The sequence below is a fragment of the Hemitrygon akajei genome, chromosome 5 (genome assembly GCF_048418815.1).
Source record: "Hemitrygon akajei chromosome 5, sHemAka1.3, whole genome shotgun sequence".
Classification (NCBI taxonomy): domain Eukaryota; kingdom Metazoa; phylum Chordata; class Chondrichthyes; order Myliobatiformes; family Dasyatidae; genus Hemitrygon; species Hemitrygon akajei.
The window spans coordinates 104,003,808-104,019,662 of NC_133128.1; positions in this window are offsets into that span (position 1 = coordinate 104,003,808).

Here is a 15,855-nt window from a genome sequence, read left to right on the forward strand (position 1 = left end):
TAGTTTGAAATAAGATTTTGCTGAAGACTCAGGTACATTAAAATTATATGAAAAATAAAACCTATTTTATGCAAATAAAAAATATCAAAAGACTTAATTCAATATGTCCTTCAATACTTTACAGCCCATATAAAATACAAAAATTTCCGTCTCCATAGTCACGGAAAATTTGCACCATTAGAAGTTATTCAGTCCCATGAGTGTCCACTAGTCAAAAAGGCAATATACAACTTTATCCCATTTTCCAATACTAGGACCCAGCAGATCACAGCTATCAATGTGCACATCCAAGTAATTATCCTGTTGTTGATGACTTCTGTCTAAATTTATATTGACTGTAGCAAGGCCTTCGACAACATCTCACATGCTGGTTTAGAAGGTTCAGTCGCTTGGCATTCAGGCTCAGGGAGTAAACTGAATGCAACATTGGCTTCATAGAAGAAGCCAGAGAGTGGTAGTGAATGGTTGCCTTTCTGATTGGAGGCCTGTAACTAGATGTGTGCTGTAGGGACCGATAGTGGGTCCAGTGGTAAATTGGATCAGCAAATTTGCGAATATCATCAAGATTAGGGGTGTAGTGGACAGGGAGAAAGGTTATAATGACTTGTAGCAGGATGTGGACCAGCTGAAAAAAATGGGTGAAAAATTGCAGAAGGAATTTAATGCAGTCAAGTGTGAGGTTTTCCACTTTGGAAGGTCAAACCAGGGTAGGACTTATACAGTGCATGGTAAGGCACTGAATAGTGTGGTAGAACAAAAGGATCTGGGAATAAAGATTGATAATTGCTTGAAAGTGGTATCACTGGCAGGTAGGATTGTAAAACGAGCTTTAGGCACATAGGTCTTCATAAATCAAAGTACAGAATAAATGACACACACAAAATGCTGGTGGAACACAGCAGGCCAGGCAGCATCTATAAGGAGAAGCACTGTCAACGTTTCGGGCCGAGACCCTTCGGGTCCCTTGACCCTATTGGATAGGGCATGGAGGGCTATGGTCCAGGTGTGGGTCAATGGCACTAGGCAGAATAACAGTTTAGCACAGACTAGGTGGGCCGAAGGGGTCTTTTCCATACTGTAGTGCTTTATGACTCGATAGAAAGATATTGTCTTTGCTCTAAAATTTTATCAATATAAAGCAGTGATTGGATTCAGAAATCTTATCCAATTAAGAAACTGGAATATATCTATATACCTGACAGTAGGCATATCCATAATTGTTTTGTAAAATATTTCTTGTAATAAATAGCAACACACAGATTTTCATATATTATGAAAATAAACTAGCACAAAATATAAAACCAGAAGTAAAAGTTTTTATAATTATATAAAGTGGAAAAGGGTGGTCAAAGTGAACTTAGGTCCCTCAGAGGACAAGAAGGGAGCATTGATCTTGCTTAATGAGGAAATGGCCGAGGCTTTGAATGACTATTTTGTGTGTGGTTTCATGGTGGAGGACACACCTAAAGTGCCAAAGAGAGATGATATGGATGCAATGAGAGGTAAGGACCTTGAAATGTAGTGCTGAACAAATTTGTGGGCCTAAAGATAGACAAGTCCCCTGGTCCTGATGGAATGCATCCCAAAGTACTGAAAGAAATGGCAGAAGTTATAGTAGAGGCTTTGGTGATAATTTACCAAAATTCTCTGGACTCTGGGCAGGTCCTGGCAGATTGGAAGACAGTGAATGTCACGCCACTGTTTAAAAAAGGATGTAGGCAAAAGGCAGGTAACTATAGGCCAGTTAGTTTAACATCTGTAGTTGGGGAAAATGCTTGAAGTTATAAAAGAAATAGTGAGGAAAGAAATGGATCCATCAGGTAGATGCAGCATGGATTCAGCAAAGGAAGGTCCTAGTTGACAAACTTACTGGAGTTCTTTGAGGATACAACAAGCGCAGTGGATAGTGGGAACAGATGGAAATTATTTAATTGGATTTCCAGATGGTGTTCGATAAGGTGCTACATGAAAGTCTTATCAAGAATATAAGGATTCATAGAGTTGGCAATGATGTATTAGCATGGACAGAGGATTGGATAACTAATAGAAAGCAGAGTGTTGGGATACATGGGTGTTAGTCTAGCTGGCAATCAGTGGTGAGCAGTGAGCCGCAGGGGTCGGTGCTGGGCCTGCAACTGTTCACAATATATATTAATGATCTGGAAGAGATCGGGCAGCGGTGTGCTCCTTATGCAGTATGTGGGAGGTCAGGGTCAACACAGTTGTTCCTGATTACCACACCTGCAATAGGTGCATCCAGCTGCAGCTCCTATCAGACCGAGTTAGGGAATTGGAGCAGGAGCTGGATGAACTACGGATCAGTCGGGAGGCAGAGGCAGAGATAGATAAGAGTTATCGGGAGGCAGTCACACCGAAAAGACAGGAGGTAGGCAAATGGGTGACAGTCAAGAGAGGCAGGGGGAGCAGACAGAGAGAGAAGAGCACCCCTGTGGCCGTTCCCATCAAAAATAAGTATACTGTTTTGGATACTGTTGGTGGGGATGACCTACCAGGAACAAGCTGCAGTGGTCCTGTCTCTGGCACTGAGGTTGGACCCTTGACTAGGAAGGGGAGGAGGGAAGGGAAGAGAGCAGTATTGATAGGGGATTCTATAGTCAGGGGGGCGGATAGGAGATTTTGTGGGGAAGATCGGGAGTCTCGGATGGTATGTTGCTTCCCTGGTGTCGGGGTCCGAGACATCTCAGATCGGGTGCAGGTTATTCTCGAGAGGGAGGGCAAGAATCCAGATGTTGTGGTCCATGTAGGGACCAACGACGTGGGTAGGATGAGTGAGGGGGTCCTGCGTAGGGAGTTCAGGGAGTTAGGTGCGAAGCTGAAGAGCAGGACCTCCAGGGTAACAATCTCAGGATTGCTACCTGTGCCACGTGCGAGTGAGGCAAGGAACAGAAGGATTATACAGATTAATACGTGACTGAGAGGATGGTGCAGGAGGGAGGGCTTCAGGTTTGTAGATAATTGGGCTTTGTTCCAGGGAAGGTGGGATCTGTTCCGAAGGGACGGTTTACACCTGAACTGGAGCGGTACTAACATTCTTGCAGGGAAGTTTGTTAGTGCTTCTTGGGGGGGTTTAAACTAAATTTGCAGGGGGCGGGGATCCAGATTGTGAAAGAGGATAGCGAGAGGAAGAATAAAGGACAGGTGGGGACTACACGGTTCCGGAATATTAAGTGTGTAGTAGAGGAAGGTGGGACGGAACAAGTGATAAGGAGGACTCATGTACAGAGGGATGGTCTGACGAAACATGGAGTTAAATGTGTTGAAAGAATAAGTAAATTTAGGAAGGACAACAAAATTCTAGGGGCGTATAGCCCGATGGGAGTTTGGGGAGCTGGGTTAAGCACAATAGGCAGTGATTCAAACAGAGAGAGGAGAAATGGGCTAAAAATTCTATATCTGAATGCACAAAGTGTCAGAAATAAGGCGGATGAGCTTGAAGCCCAGGTGTGAATGGGTAACTATGATGTTGTTGGGATAACGGAGACATGGCTGCAGGGAGATCAGACCTGGGAAATGAATGTACAAGGGTGTACATGCTATCGTAGGGACAGAAATGTGGGCAGAGGGGGTGGGGTGGCCCTGTTGGTGAGGAATGAGATTCAGTCCTTTGCAAGGGGGGACATAGGGTCAGGAGAAGTAGAGTCTGTGTGGATAGAACTGAGGAACAGTAAGGCCAAAAGGACCCAAATGGGTGTTGTCTACAGGCCACCAAACAGTAGCATGGATATTGGGTGCAAGTTGAATAGGGAGTTAACATTGGCATGTGGCAAAGGTAATGTCACAGTAGTTATGGGGGATTTCAACATGCAGGTGAACTGGGAGAATCAGGTTGGTGCTGGACCACAGGATAGGGAGTTTGTAGAGTGCCTACAGGATGCATTCTTGGAACAGCTTGTATGAGAGCCGACCAGGGACAAGACTATTCTGGATTTAGTGTTATGTAATGAACAGGATTTGATAAGCGATCTCACAGTAAAGGAGCCATTAGGAGGTAGTGATCACAATATGATAAGCTTTTATCTGCAACTTGAGAAAGATAAGGGCAGCTCGGAGGTGTCAGTGTTGCAGATGAACAGAGGAAACTATGGAGCCATGAGGGAGGAGCTGGCCAAAGTGGACTGGACGGATAGCCTAGCAGAAAAGACAGTGGAACAGCAATGGCAGGTATTCTTGGGAATAATGCACAAGGTGCAAAATCAGTTCATCCCCCAGAGAAGGAAGGATTCAAAGGGGGGAAAGGGTCCACAGTGGTTGACAAAGGAAGTCAGAGATTGCATAGCATTAAAAAAAAGGAAATATGACAGAGCTAAGGTGAGTGGGAGGACAGATGATTGGGAAGTGTTTAAGGAACAACATAACTAAGTTTAAGGAACTAAAAAGACAATACGGGGAGAAAAAATGAGGTACGAATGCAAGCTAGCCAGGAATATAAAGGAAGATAGCAAAAGCTTTTTTAGGTATGTGAAGAGAAAGAAGATAGTTAAGAACAACGTTGGGTCCTTGAAGAATGAATTGGGTGAAATTGTTATGGGAAACAGAGAAATGGCAGAAGAATTTAATGAGTACTTTAGATCTGTTTTCACTAAGGAAGACACAAGCAATCTCCCAGATGTATGGATGGGCCAAGGACATAGGGTAACAGAGGAAATGAAACATATTGACATTCGGAAGGAAACGGTGATGAGAAGACTGATGGGACTGAAGGCTGACAAATCCCCAGGTCCAGATGGTCTTCACCCTAGGGTACTAAAGGAGGTGGCCCTGGAAATTGCGGATGCATTGGTAATCATTTTCCAATGTTCCTTAGATTCAGGATCAGTTCCTGAGGATTGGAGAATGGCTAATGTTATCCCACTTTTTAAGAAAGGAGGGAAGGAGAAAACAGAGAACTATCGACCTGTCAGCCTGACATCGGTGGTGAGAAAGATGCTAGAGTCCATTATTAAGGATGAAATGGTGGCATATCTAGATAGCAGTGATAGGATTGGGCCGAGCCAGCATGGATTTACCAAGGGTAAATCATGCTTGACTAATCTGTTGGAGTTTTTCGAGGATGTAACCAGGAAGTTAGACGGGGGAGATCCAGTGGATGTAGTGTACCTCGATTTTCAGAAGGCATTTGATAAGGTCCCACATAGAAGATTGGTGGGTAAAATCAAAGCTCAGGGCATCGGGGGGAAGGCATTGACATGGATAGAAAACTGGTTGGCAGATAGAAAGCAAAGGGTAGCGGTGAATGGGTGTTTCTCAGAATGGCAGGTGGTGACTAGTGGGGTGTCACAGGGCTCGGTATTGGGACCACAGCTGTTTAGCATTTACGTTAACGATTTGGATGAAGGCATAGAAAATAACATCAGCAAATTTGCTGATGATACTAAGCTGGGTGGCAGTGTGACATGTGATGAGGATGTTAGGAGAATTCAGGGTGACTTGGATAGGCTGGGTGAGTGGGCAGATACTTGGCAGATGGCGTTTAATGTGAATAAGTGTGAGGTTATCCACTTTGGGAGTAAGAACAGGAAGGCAGATTATTATCTGAACGGTGTAGAGTTGGGTAAGGGAGAAATACAAAGAGATCTCGGAGTCCTTGTTCATCAGTCACTGAAGGTGAATGAGCAAGTGCAGCAGGCAGTGAAGAAGGCTAATGGAATGTTGGCCTTTATTACAAAGGGAATTGAGTACAAGAGCAAGGAAATCCTCTTGCATTTGTACAGAGCCCTGGTGAGACCACACCTGGAGTATTGTGTACAGTTTTGGTCTCCAAGGTTAAGGAAGGACATCCTGGCTGTAGAGGAAGTGCAGCGTAGATTCACGAGGTTAATTCCTGGGATGTCTGGACTGTCTTACACAGAGAGGTTAGAGAGACTGGGCTTGTACACGCTGGAATTAAGGAGATTGAGAGGGGATCTGATTGAAACATATAAGATTATTAAGGGATTGGACAAGTTAGAGGCAGGAAATATGTTCCAGATGCTGGGAGAGTCCAGTACCAGAGGGCATGGTTTGAGAATAAGGGGTAGGTCATTTAGGACGGAGTTAAGGAAAAACTTCTTCTCCCAGAGAGTTGTGGGGGTCTGAAATGCACTGCCTCAGAAGGTAGTGGAGGCCAATTCTCTGGATGCTTTCAAGAAGGAGCTAGATAGGTATCTTATGGATAGGGGAATCAAGGGATATGGGGACAAGGCAGGAACTGGGTATTGATAGTAATTGATCAGCCATGATCTCAAAATGGCGGTGCAGGCTCGAAGGGCCGAATGGTCTACTTCTGCACCTATTGTCTATTGTCTATTGTCTATAAGAGGGGACCAAGTGTAGTGTATGTAAGTTTGTTGTTGACACTAACTTAGGCTACTGTGGGAGGCGAGGGAGGAGATTGCTGAGCCTCTGGCGATGATCTTTGCATCATCAATGGGAACGGGAGAGGTTCTGGAAGATTGGAGGGTTGTGGATGTTGTTCCCTTATTCAAGAAAGGGAGTAGAGGTAGCCCAGGAAATTATAGACCAATGAGTCTTACTTCAGTCGTTGGTAAGTTGATGGAGAAGATCCTGAGAGGCAGGATTTTTGAACATTTGGAGAGGCATAATATGATTAGGGATAGTCAGCATGGCTTTGCGAAAGGCAGGTTGTGCCTTATGAGCCTGATTGAATATTTTGATTCGGAGCAAGAAGGCAGCGGGAAGACATTTTGAGTTCTCAGGGGAAGAGAGAGGCCAGACTGCGCAGGCGCGTGACGTCAGTCAGTTGAGCGCGAACAGTTTAAAAAGAAGGCAGCCATATCCAGTGGGCAGCGGAGTGAGAAGCAGCAGAGTGAAAGGGCTTTGGCTCAACAGGCTTCAGCGGTAACGGGACAAGGTGAGGCAGTTGGTGATTGCAAAAGGAAGTAGTATGTGTGTGAAGGTGGTTTTCTGTGGTCGGTGTCAGATGTGGGAGGTCCTGGAGTCTCCTGGCATCCTGGATGGCCACATCTGCACCCTGTGCATCAAGATGCAACTCCTAAGGGACCGCGTTAAGGAACTGGAGATGCAGCTCAATGACCTTCGACTGGTCAGGGAGAGTGAGGAGGTGATAGAAAGGAGTTATAGGCAGGTGGTCACTCCGGGGCCATGGGGGACAGAGAAATCTGTCACAGTCAGGAGAGGGAAGGGGAAGAGTCAGGTACTAGAGAGTACCCCTGTGGCTGTACCTCTTGACAATAAGTACTCCTGTTTGAGTACTGTTGGGGGGACAGCCTACCTGGGGGAGGTGACAGTGGCCGTGCCTCTGGCACAGAGTCTGGCCCTGTGGCTCAGAAGGGTGGGGAAAGGAAAAGGAAGGCAGTAGTGATAGGGGACTCTATAGTCAGGGGGTCAGACAGGTGATTCTGTGGACACAGGAAAGAAACTCGGATGGTAGTTTGCCTCACAGGTGCCAGGGTCCAGGATGTTTCTGATCGCGTCCAAGATATCCTGCGATGGGAGGGAGAACAGCCAGAGGTCGTGGTACATATTGGTACCAATGACATAGGTGGGAAAAGGGAAGAGGTCCTGAAAAAGACTACAGGGAGTTAGGAAGGAAGTTGAGAAGCAGGACCACAAAGGTAGTAATCTTGGGGTTACTGCCTGTGCCACGCGACAGTGAATAGGAATAGAATGAGGTGGAGGATAAATGCGTGGCTGAGGGAATGAAGCAGGGGGCAGGGATTCAGATTTCTGGATCATTGGGACCTCTTTTGGGGTGGGTGTGACCTGTACAAAAAGGACGGGTTGCACTTGTTCCCAGGGGGACCAATATCCTGGCGGGCAGCTTTGATAGAGCTGTTGGGGAGGGTTTAAGCTTGTTTGGCAGGGGGGTGGGAATCAGAATGTGAGTGTAGGGATTAAGGTGGAAGGACAATGGCATGATGCTAAGAGTTCTGAGTTGATGAGGAAGGACAGGCAGGGGATGAAACATAATTGTAGCCAGTTAAAGGGGTTGAAATGTGTCTATTTCAATGCTAGGGGTGTTAGGAACAAGGAGGATGAACTTAGAGCATGGATTAGTATGTGTAGTATTAGTATGTTGTGGCCGTTACTGAAACTTGGTTGGAGGAAGGGCAGGATTGGATGATGCAGGTCCCGGGGTTCAAGTGTTTTAAAAGGAGTAGGATGGGAGGTAGAAAAGGGGGGGGGGGAGTGGCATTGCTGTTCAGGGATAGTATCACGGCTATAGAAAGGGAGGACGCTGCAGATGGAGTGTCCACTGAGTTGGTCTGGGTGGAAGTCAGAAATAGGAAGGGATCAATCACTGTGCTGGGAGTAGTCTATAGGCCCCCAAATAGCTAGCCCTCAGGACACCGAGGAGCAGATAAGTAGGCAGATTTTAGAATGGTGCACAAAATACAGGGTAGTAGTTATGGGTGATTACAACTTCCCTCATTAATTGACTGGCACCTCCTGAGTGCAAGGGGGATAGATGGGGCTGAATTTGTCAGGTGTACTTGTATTTCCAGCATCTGTAGATTTTCTCTTATTTCTAACATTGCATTTGCCTTCCACACCACCAACTCAACCTACAAATTAACCCTTAGGGAATCCTGCATGAGGACTCCCAAGTCCTTTGGCATCTCAGATTTTTGCATTTTCTCTCCATTTAGAAAATCGTCTACCTTTTCACTTCTTCTCTTCAGTATGCGGACCGGCTGACAAGAGGAGACGCTATACTGGATCTAGTCCTGGGTAATGAACCTGGTCAGGTGACAGACCTCTTGGTGAGGGAGCATTTTGGTGAGAGTGACCAGAACTCCCTTAGCTTCAGCATAGCTATGGAAAGGGATAAAATCAGATGAAGTGGTAAAGTGCTTAACTGGGGAAGGGCTAACTTTGAAGGGATGAGCCAGGAACTAGCGAGAGTAAATTGGAAACAGATGTTCAATGAAGAAAGCACAGAAGTAACGTGGGAGAAGTTTAGGGACCACTTGAGCTGGGTTCAGGATAGGTTTGTCCCACTGAGGCAAGGAAAAAATGGTAGGAAAAGGGAACAGTGGCTGACGAAACATGTGAGACAATTCGTCAAGAGGAAAAAGGAAGCATATGTTAGATACAAGAAGCAGGAAGTAGGAGGGGGCTCATGTGAAATATAGAGTAGCCAGGAAGGAGCTAAAGAAAGGACTTAGGAGAGCTTGAAGGGGGCATGAGAAGGCCTTGGCATGTAGGATTAAGGAGAACCCCAAGGCGTTCTATGCATATGTGAAGAACAGGAGGATAACAAGAACGAAGGTGGGACTGCTAAAGGATAAAATGGACAACATGTGCCTGGAGGCGGAGGAGGTTGGGGAGGTCCTAAATGAATACTTTGCTTCAGTATTCACAAGTGAAAAGGATCTTGATCAGGGTGAGGTCGAAATAGAGCAGGCCTGTAGGCTGGACAATGTGGACATTACGGAAGAAGAAGTGCTGGATCTTCTTAAAAACATCAAGATTGATAAATCCCCAGGGCCGGATATGATACACCCCAGGTTGTTGTGGGAATTGAGAGAAGAGATCGCTGGAGCATTAGCTATGATCTTTAAATCCTCTTTGGCTACAGGGGAAGTGCCGGAGGACTGGAGAATGGCAAATGATAGATAGATAGATAGATACTTTATTCATCCCCATGGGGAAATTCAACTTTTTTCCAATGTCCCATACACTTGTTGTAGCAAAACTAATTACATACAATACTTAACTCAGTAAAAAATATGATATGCATCTAAATCACTATCTCAAAAAGCATTAATAATAGCTTTTAAAAAGTTCTTAAGTCCTGGCGGTAGAATTGTAAAGCCTAATGGCATTGGGGAGTATTGACCTCTTCATCCTGTCTGAGGAGCATTGTATCGATAGTAACTTGTCGCTGAAACTGCTTCTCTGTCTCTGGATGGTGCTATGTAGAGGATGTTCAGAGTTATCCATAATTGACCGTAGCCTACTCAGCGCCCTTCGCTCAGCTACCGATGTTAAACTCTCCAGTACTTTGCCCACGACAGAGCCCGCCTTCCTTACCAGCTTATTAAGACGTGAGGCGTCCCTCTTCTTAATGCTTCCTCCCCAACACGCCACCACAAAGAAGAGGGCGCTCTCCACAACTGACCTATAGAACATCTTCAGCATCTCACTACAGACATTGAAATGTAGTTCCCTTGCTTAAAAAAGGTAATAGGGAGAAACCTGGGAATTATAGACCGGTGAGTCTTAAGTCGGTGGTCTGCAAACTACTTGAAAGGATTCTTAAGGATAGGATCTACGAGCATTTGGAGAAGTACAGTCTACTCATGGATAGTCAACATGGCTTTGTGAAGGGAAGATCGTGCCTCACGAGCCTGATTGAGGTTTTTGAAGAGGTAACAAAAGAAATTGATGAGGTTAGGGCAGTGGATGTGGTCTACATGGACTTTGGCAAGGCATTTGACAAGGTCCCTCACGAGAGACTCATCCAGAAAGTCATGAAGCATGGGATAAGTGGAACCTTAGCTGTTTGGATAAAAAATTGGCTTAAAGGAAGAAAGCAGAGGGTAGTTGTGGGAAGAAAGTATTCTGACTGGAGGTTGGTGACTAGTGGAGTGCTGCAGGGATCTGTCCTGGGACCCCTGCTATTTGTGATTTTTATAAATGACCTGGATGTAGAGGCGGAAGGATGGGTGAATAAGTTTGCGGATGACACGAAGATTGGAGGAGTTGTGGATGGAGATGCAGGTTGTCAAAGGTTACAAGAGGATAAAGTTGGGGGCAGCAAAATGGCAGATGGAGTTCAATCCGGATAATTGTGAAGTGATGCATTTTGGAAGGAGAAGACTGAGTACAGGATTAATGGTCAGTTACTTAAGTGTGTGGATGAACAAAGAGACCTTGGGGTTCAAATCCATACATCCCTCAAGGTCGCTGTGCAGGTTGATAGGGTAGTTAAGAAGGCCTATGGGATGCTAGGCTTCATTAACAGGGGGATTGAGTTCAAGAGTAGAGAGGTCATGTTGCAACTCTACAAATCTCTGGTGAGACCACACAGAGTATTGTGTTCAATTCTGGTTACCTCATTATAGGAAGGGTGTGGAAGCTATGGAGAGAGTGCAGAGGACATTTACCAGGATGTTGCCTGGTTTGGAGAACAAGTCATATGAAGCAACGTTAGCAGAGCTGGGACTTTTCTCTTTGGACCGTAGAAGAATGAAAGGGGACTTGATAGAGGTCTACAAGATTATGAGAGGCATAGATAAGTCAGTACTTGTTTCCCAGGGCACCAATAGCAAACACCAGAGGGCATATGTACAAAATTAAGGGAGGGAAGTTTAGGGGAGACATCAGGAGTAAGTTTTTTACACAGAGGGTTGTGAGTGCCTGGAATGAATTGCCAGGGATGGTGGTGGAGGCTAAAACATCAGGGGTATTTAAGAGCCTCTTGGACAGACACATGGATGAAAGAAAAACAGAGGGTTATGGGGTAGTGTGGGTTTAGTACTTTTTCAAAAGTATTATATGGGTCAGCACAACATGGAGGGCTGAAGGATCTGTACTGTGCTGTAATGTTCTATGGTTCTATGTGACTAAACACATTGATGATGGTAGAGCAGTAGATGTCATGTGTATGGATTTCAGCAAGGCATTTGACAAGGTACCCCATGCAAGGCTTATTGAGAAAGTAAGGAGGCATGGGATCCAAGGTGAAATTGCTTTGTGGAGCAAGAACTGGCTTGCCCACAGAAGTCAAAGAGTAGTTCTAGAGGGGTCATATTCTGCATGGAGGTCGGTCACCAGTGGTGTGCCTCAGGGATCTGTTCTGAGATGTCTTCTCTTTGTGATTTTTATAAATTACCTGGATGAAGAAGTGAAGGGATGGGTTAGTAAATTTGCTGATGACGCAAAGATTGGAGGTGTTGTAGATAGTGTGGAGGGTTGTCAGAGGCTACAGCGGGACATTGATAGGATGCAAAAATGGGCTGAGAAGTGGCAGATGGAGTTCAACCCAGAAAAGTGTGAGGTTTTTCATTTTGGTAGGTCAAATATGATGACAGAATGGTAAGACTCTTGGAAGTGTGGAGGAACAGAGGGATCTTGGGGTCCGAGTTCATAAGACTCTCAAGGCTACTGTGCAGGTAAGGACATGTTTGGCTCAGCTTTGTGGGCCAATGGCCCTGTATTGTGCTGTAGGTTTTCTATGTTTCTATGTTTCTAAATTGAGTGGAGAGTCTGCAGAGAGATATAGATCGGTTAAGTGAGTGGGCAAGGGTCTGGCAGATGGAGTACAGTGTTGGTAAATGCAAGGCCATCCACTTTGGAAGGAAAAATGGAAGATCAGATGATTATTTAAATGGTAAAAAATTGCAGCATGCTGCTGTGCAGGAGGACTTGGGAGTGCTTGTGCATGAATTGCAAAAGGTTGGTTTGCAGGTGCAGCAAACCTGCAAATGTTGGCCTTCATTGCTAAAGGGATTGAATTTAAGAACAAAGAGGTTGTGCTGCAACTGTACAGGGTACTGGTGTGGCCGCATCTGGAGTACTGCATGCAGTTCTGGTCTCCTTACTTGTGGAAGGATATACTGGGTTTGGAGGTGGTGCAGAGGCAGTTCACCAGATTGATTCCAGAGAGGAAGGGGATAAACTATGAGGAGAGATTGGGTCGCCTGGGACCGTACTCGTTGGAATTCAGAAAGATGAGAGGAGATGTTATAGAAACATAGAAAATAATGAAAGGGATAGATAAGATAGAGGCAGGAAAGTTGTTTTCACTGGTAGGTGAGACTAGAACTACTTGACATACCCTCAAGATTTGGAGGAGTAAACTTAGGATGGAGATGAGGAGGAACTGCTTTGTATCTCTGGAATTCTCTGCCCATTGAAGCAGTGGAAGCTACCTCAGTAAATATATTGAGACAAGGTTGGACAGATTTTTGCATAGTAGGGGAATTGAAGGTCATAGGGAAAAGGCAGGTAGCTGGAGATGAATCCATGGTCAGATCAGCCATGATCTTATTGAATGATGGAGCAGGCTCAATGGGCCAGATAGCCTATTCCTGCTCCTACTTCTTATGTTCTTAAGTTCATACAAAATACTGGAGGAACTCAGCAGGCCAGGCAGCATCTATGGAAAAGAGTACAGTTGACGTTTTGGGCTGAGACACTTTTCCTGATGAAGGGTCTGAGCTCTAAACATTGACTGTACTCTTTTCCACAGATGCTGTCTGGCCTGCTGAGTTCCTCCAGTATTTTGTGTGCGTTGCTTGGATTTCCAGCATCTGCAGGTTATTTCTTGTTTGTACAATAAATAATTTTGACTCCCAAGTATTTTTTTCCTCTTCCTGCACAATGAAAGAAAAAGCTTATACTGACAGATGAGATATTTGTACTGCTCTGAAATGGGACATCTAACACTACTGCCCACCCTCCTGACCATATTAATTCTCCTCACCAGGTCCCACTTCTCATTCCTGCTGATCTCATCTTAATTTGTGTCCATGTTGTCTAACTGCTACATATATCATGCGAAACACTTCATTTTTATCGAAGTTGTGTCAGCATTGAGTGGGGGTGGGGTGTGTACACCCTTTTCTCACTCACTTTACCCTTTCTTAGATAGTCCCCTGGAATTCAGAATGACTTGCTTCAATTCTGGCTCTGTGCATCCTGAATAGCAGGTCAGATGGATAGATAGGTTGTGAAATGATGTGTTCTTTCTGTGACTGCAATTGTGTGATCCAAGGGCACCTCTGTCCTCTGTCCTTTGTAGTGATGATGAGACTTTTCCCACAGGTGCCTCCAATATGTCTTCATTCTTCATGAACTGTAATCCTTAACCTGAATCTCCCTATTTCTAACACCTTTCCTCTCAGCCACTCTCTCTTAGTCAAAGCAAGTTCAGGAGTACACGCTGGTCTTTACCTTTCACCAACTGTCCTTGCAATTGCAAAAATCAAAAGTAGCAATTTCTCCAGAGCAGACAAATTTCCACCATCAGTCATCTATTCCTCTTTCCTTTCAGCTTGCTGAAGGGCCTGTTACTTGTACAGTCCCTTATCCACTACCCCACCCCTCTGTTATCTATACAATCCCACATCCACTCCTCTATTCATACCCCTCTGTTACCTACACAATCCCTTATCCACTACCCCACCCCTCTGTTATCTATACAATCCCACATCCACTCCTCTATCCATACCCCTCTGTTACATATACAATCCCTTATCCACTCCTCTATCCACACCCCTCTGTTACGTATATAATCTCTTATCCACTCCTCTATCCCCACCCCTCTGTTACGTATGCAATCCCTTATCTACTCTTCTATCCCCACCCCTCTGTTGCCTATACAATCCCACATCTACTCCTCTATCCACACATCTTTTTGTTACCTATACAATCCCTTATCCACACCCTTATATCCACCCCTCCATTACCTACACAATCCCTTATCCACTCCTCTATCCACACCCCTCTGTTACGTATATAATCTCTTATCCACTCCTCTATCCCCAACCCGCTGTTACGTATGCAATCCCTTATCTACTCCTCTATCCCCACCCCATGTTACCTATACATAGCCCACTCGTAACCTTATGGTAGAAGGAAGATTGTTGATGAAGCAGCTGAAGATGGTTGTGCCTAAGGTATTGCACTGATCAGTTCCTACAGTGATATCTAGTGACTGAAGATAGTTGTGCCTAAGGTATTACCCTGATCAATTCCTACAGTGATATCTAGTGACTGAAGATAGTTGTGCCTAAGGTATTACCCTGATCAATTCTTACAGTGATATCTAGTGACTGAAGATAGTTGTGCCTGAGGTATTACCCTGATCAATTCCTACAGTGATATCTAGTGACTGAAGATAGTTGTGCCTAAGGTATTACCCTGATCAATTCCTACAGTGATATCTAGTGACTGAAGATAGTTGTGCCTAAGGTATTACCCTGATCAATTCCTACAGTGATATCTGGTGACTGAAGATAGTTGTGCCTAAGGTATTACCCTGATCAATTCCTACAGTGATATCTAGTGACTGAAGATAGTTGTGCCTAAGGTATTACCCTGATCAATTCCTACAGTGATATCTGGTGACTGAAGATAGTTGTGCCTAAGGTATTACCCTGATCAATTCCTACAGTGATACCTAGGGATTGACCTTCAGCAACCGTTGCTATCATTCTTAGAGTGAGATATGATTCCAAATGTTTTCTTTTAGATGTTTATTGACTTCAGTTCAACCATACATGGTTAAATGGAGCAAAACCTGGTGAAGGAACATCACACTCACCTCTTCTATAGAATTTCAGCTACTTGGTCCATGTTTGGACTAGGTCTGTGATGACTGCATGATGTAGTACCATACAATGCAATGAAGAGTACTCTTGATGAAAGTGGATTGGGAGGGTTATAGCCCAGAGTAAAGGATGTGAGTTTCTTCCTGTGACATCCTGGAACGGGACCTAATCACAAACTTCCACCGTCACCACCTGGATTACCCTGGACTGTCGGGTGCAGGAGGGGAGCGGTCCAGTCGTACCTCATCTGACCAATGGGGGGGTGGGGGTGTGCAGAGTCCTCCAGACACTGATGACTGATTATTTTCACCTATGTCTTGTTGAGTTGTCGGTGTGCCTGTGACTGCTTTTGTCTATATAAGTTGCTTCTGTTTTGTTCATCATTGATCAGTTTTGAGTTTCCCTCCCCTCCAAGTGCGTAATGATTCTGTTTCGAGTTTCCTGCCCCATGTGTAGTGATTCTGTTTCGAGTTTCCTGACCCGTGTGTGGTGATTCTGTTTCGAGTTTCCTGCCCCATGTGTAGCGATTCTGTTTTGAGTCTCCTGACCCGTGTGTAATGATTCTGTTTTGAGTTTCCTGCCGTGTGTGTGG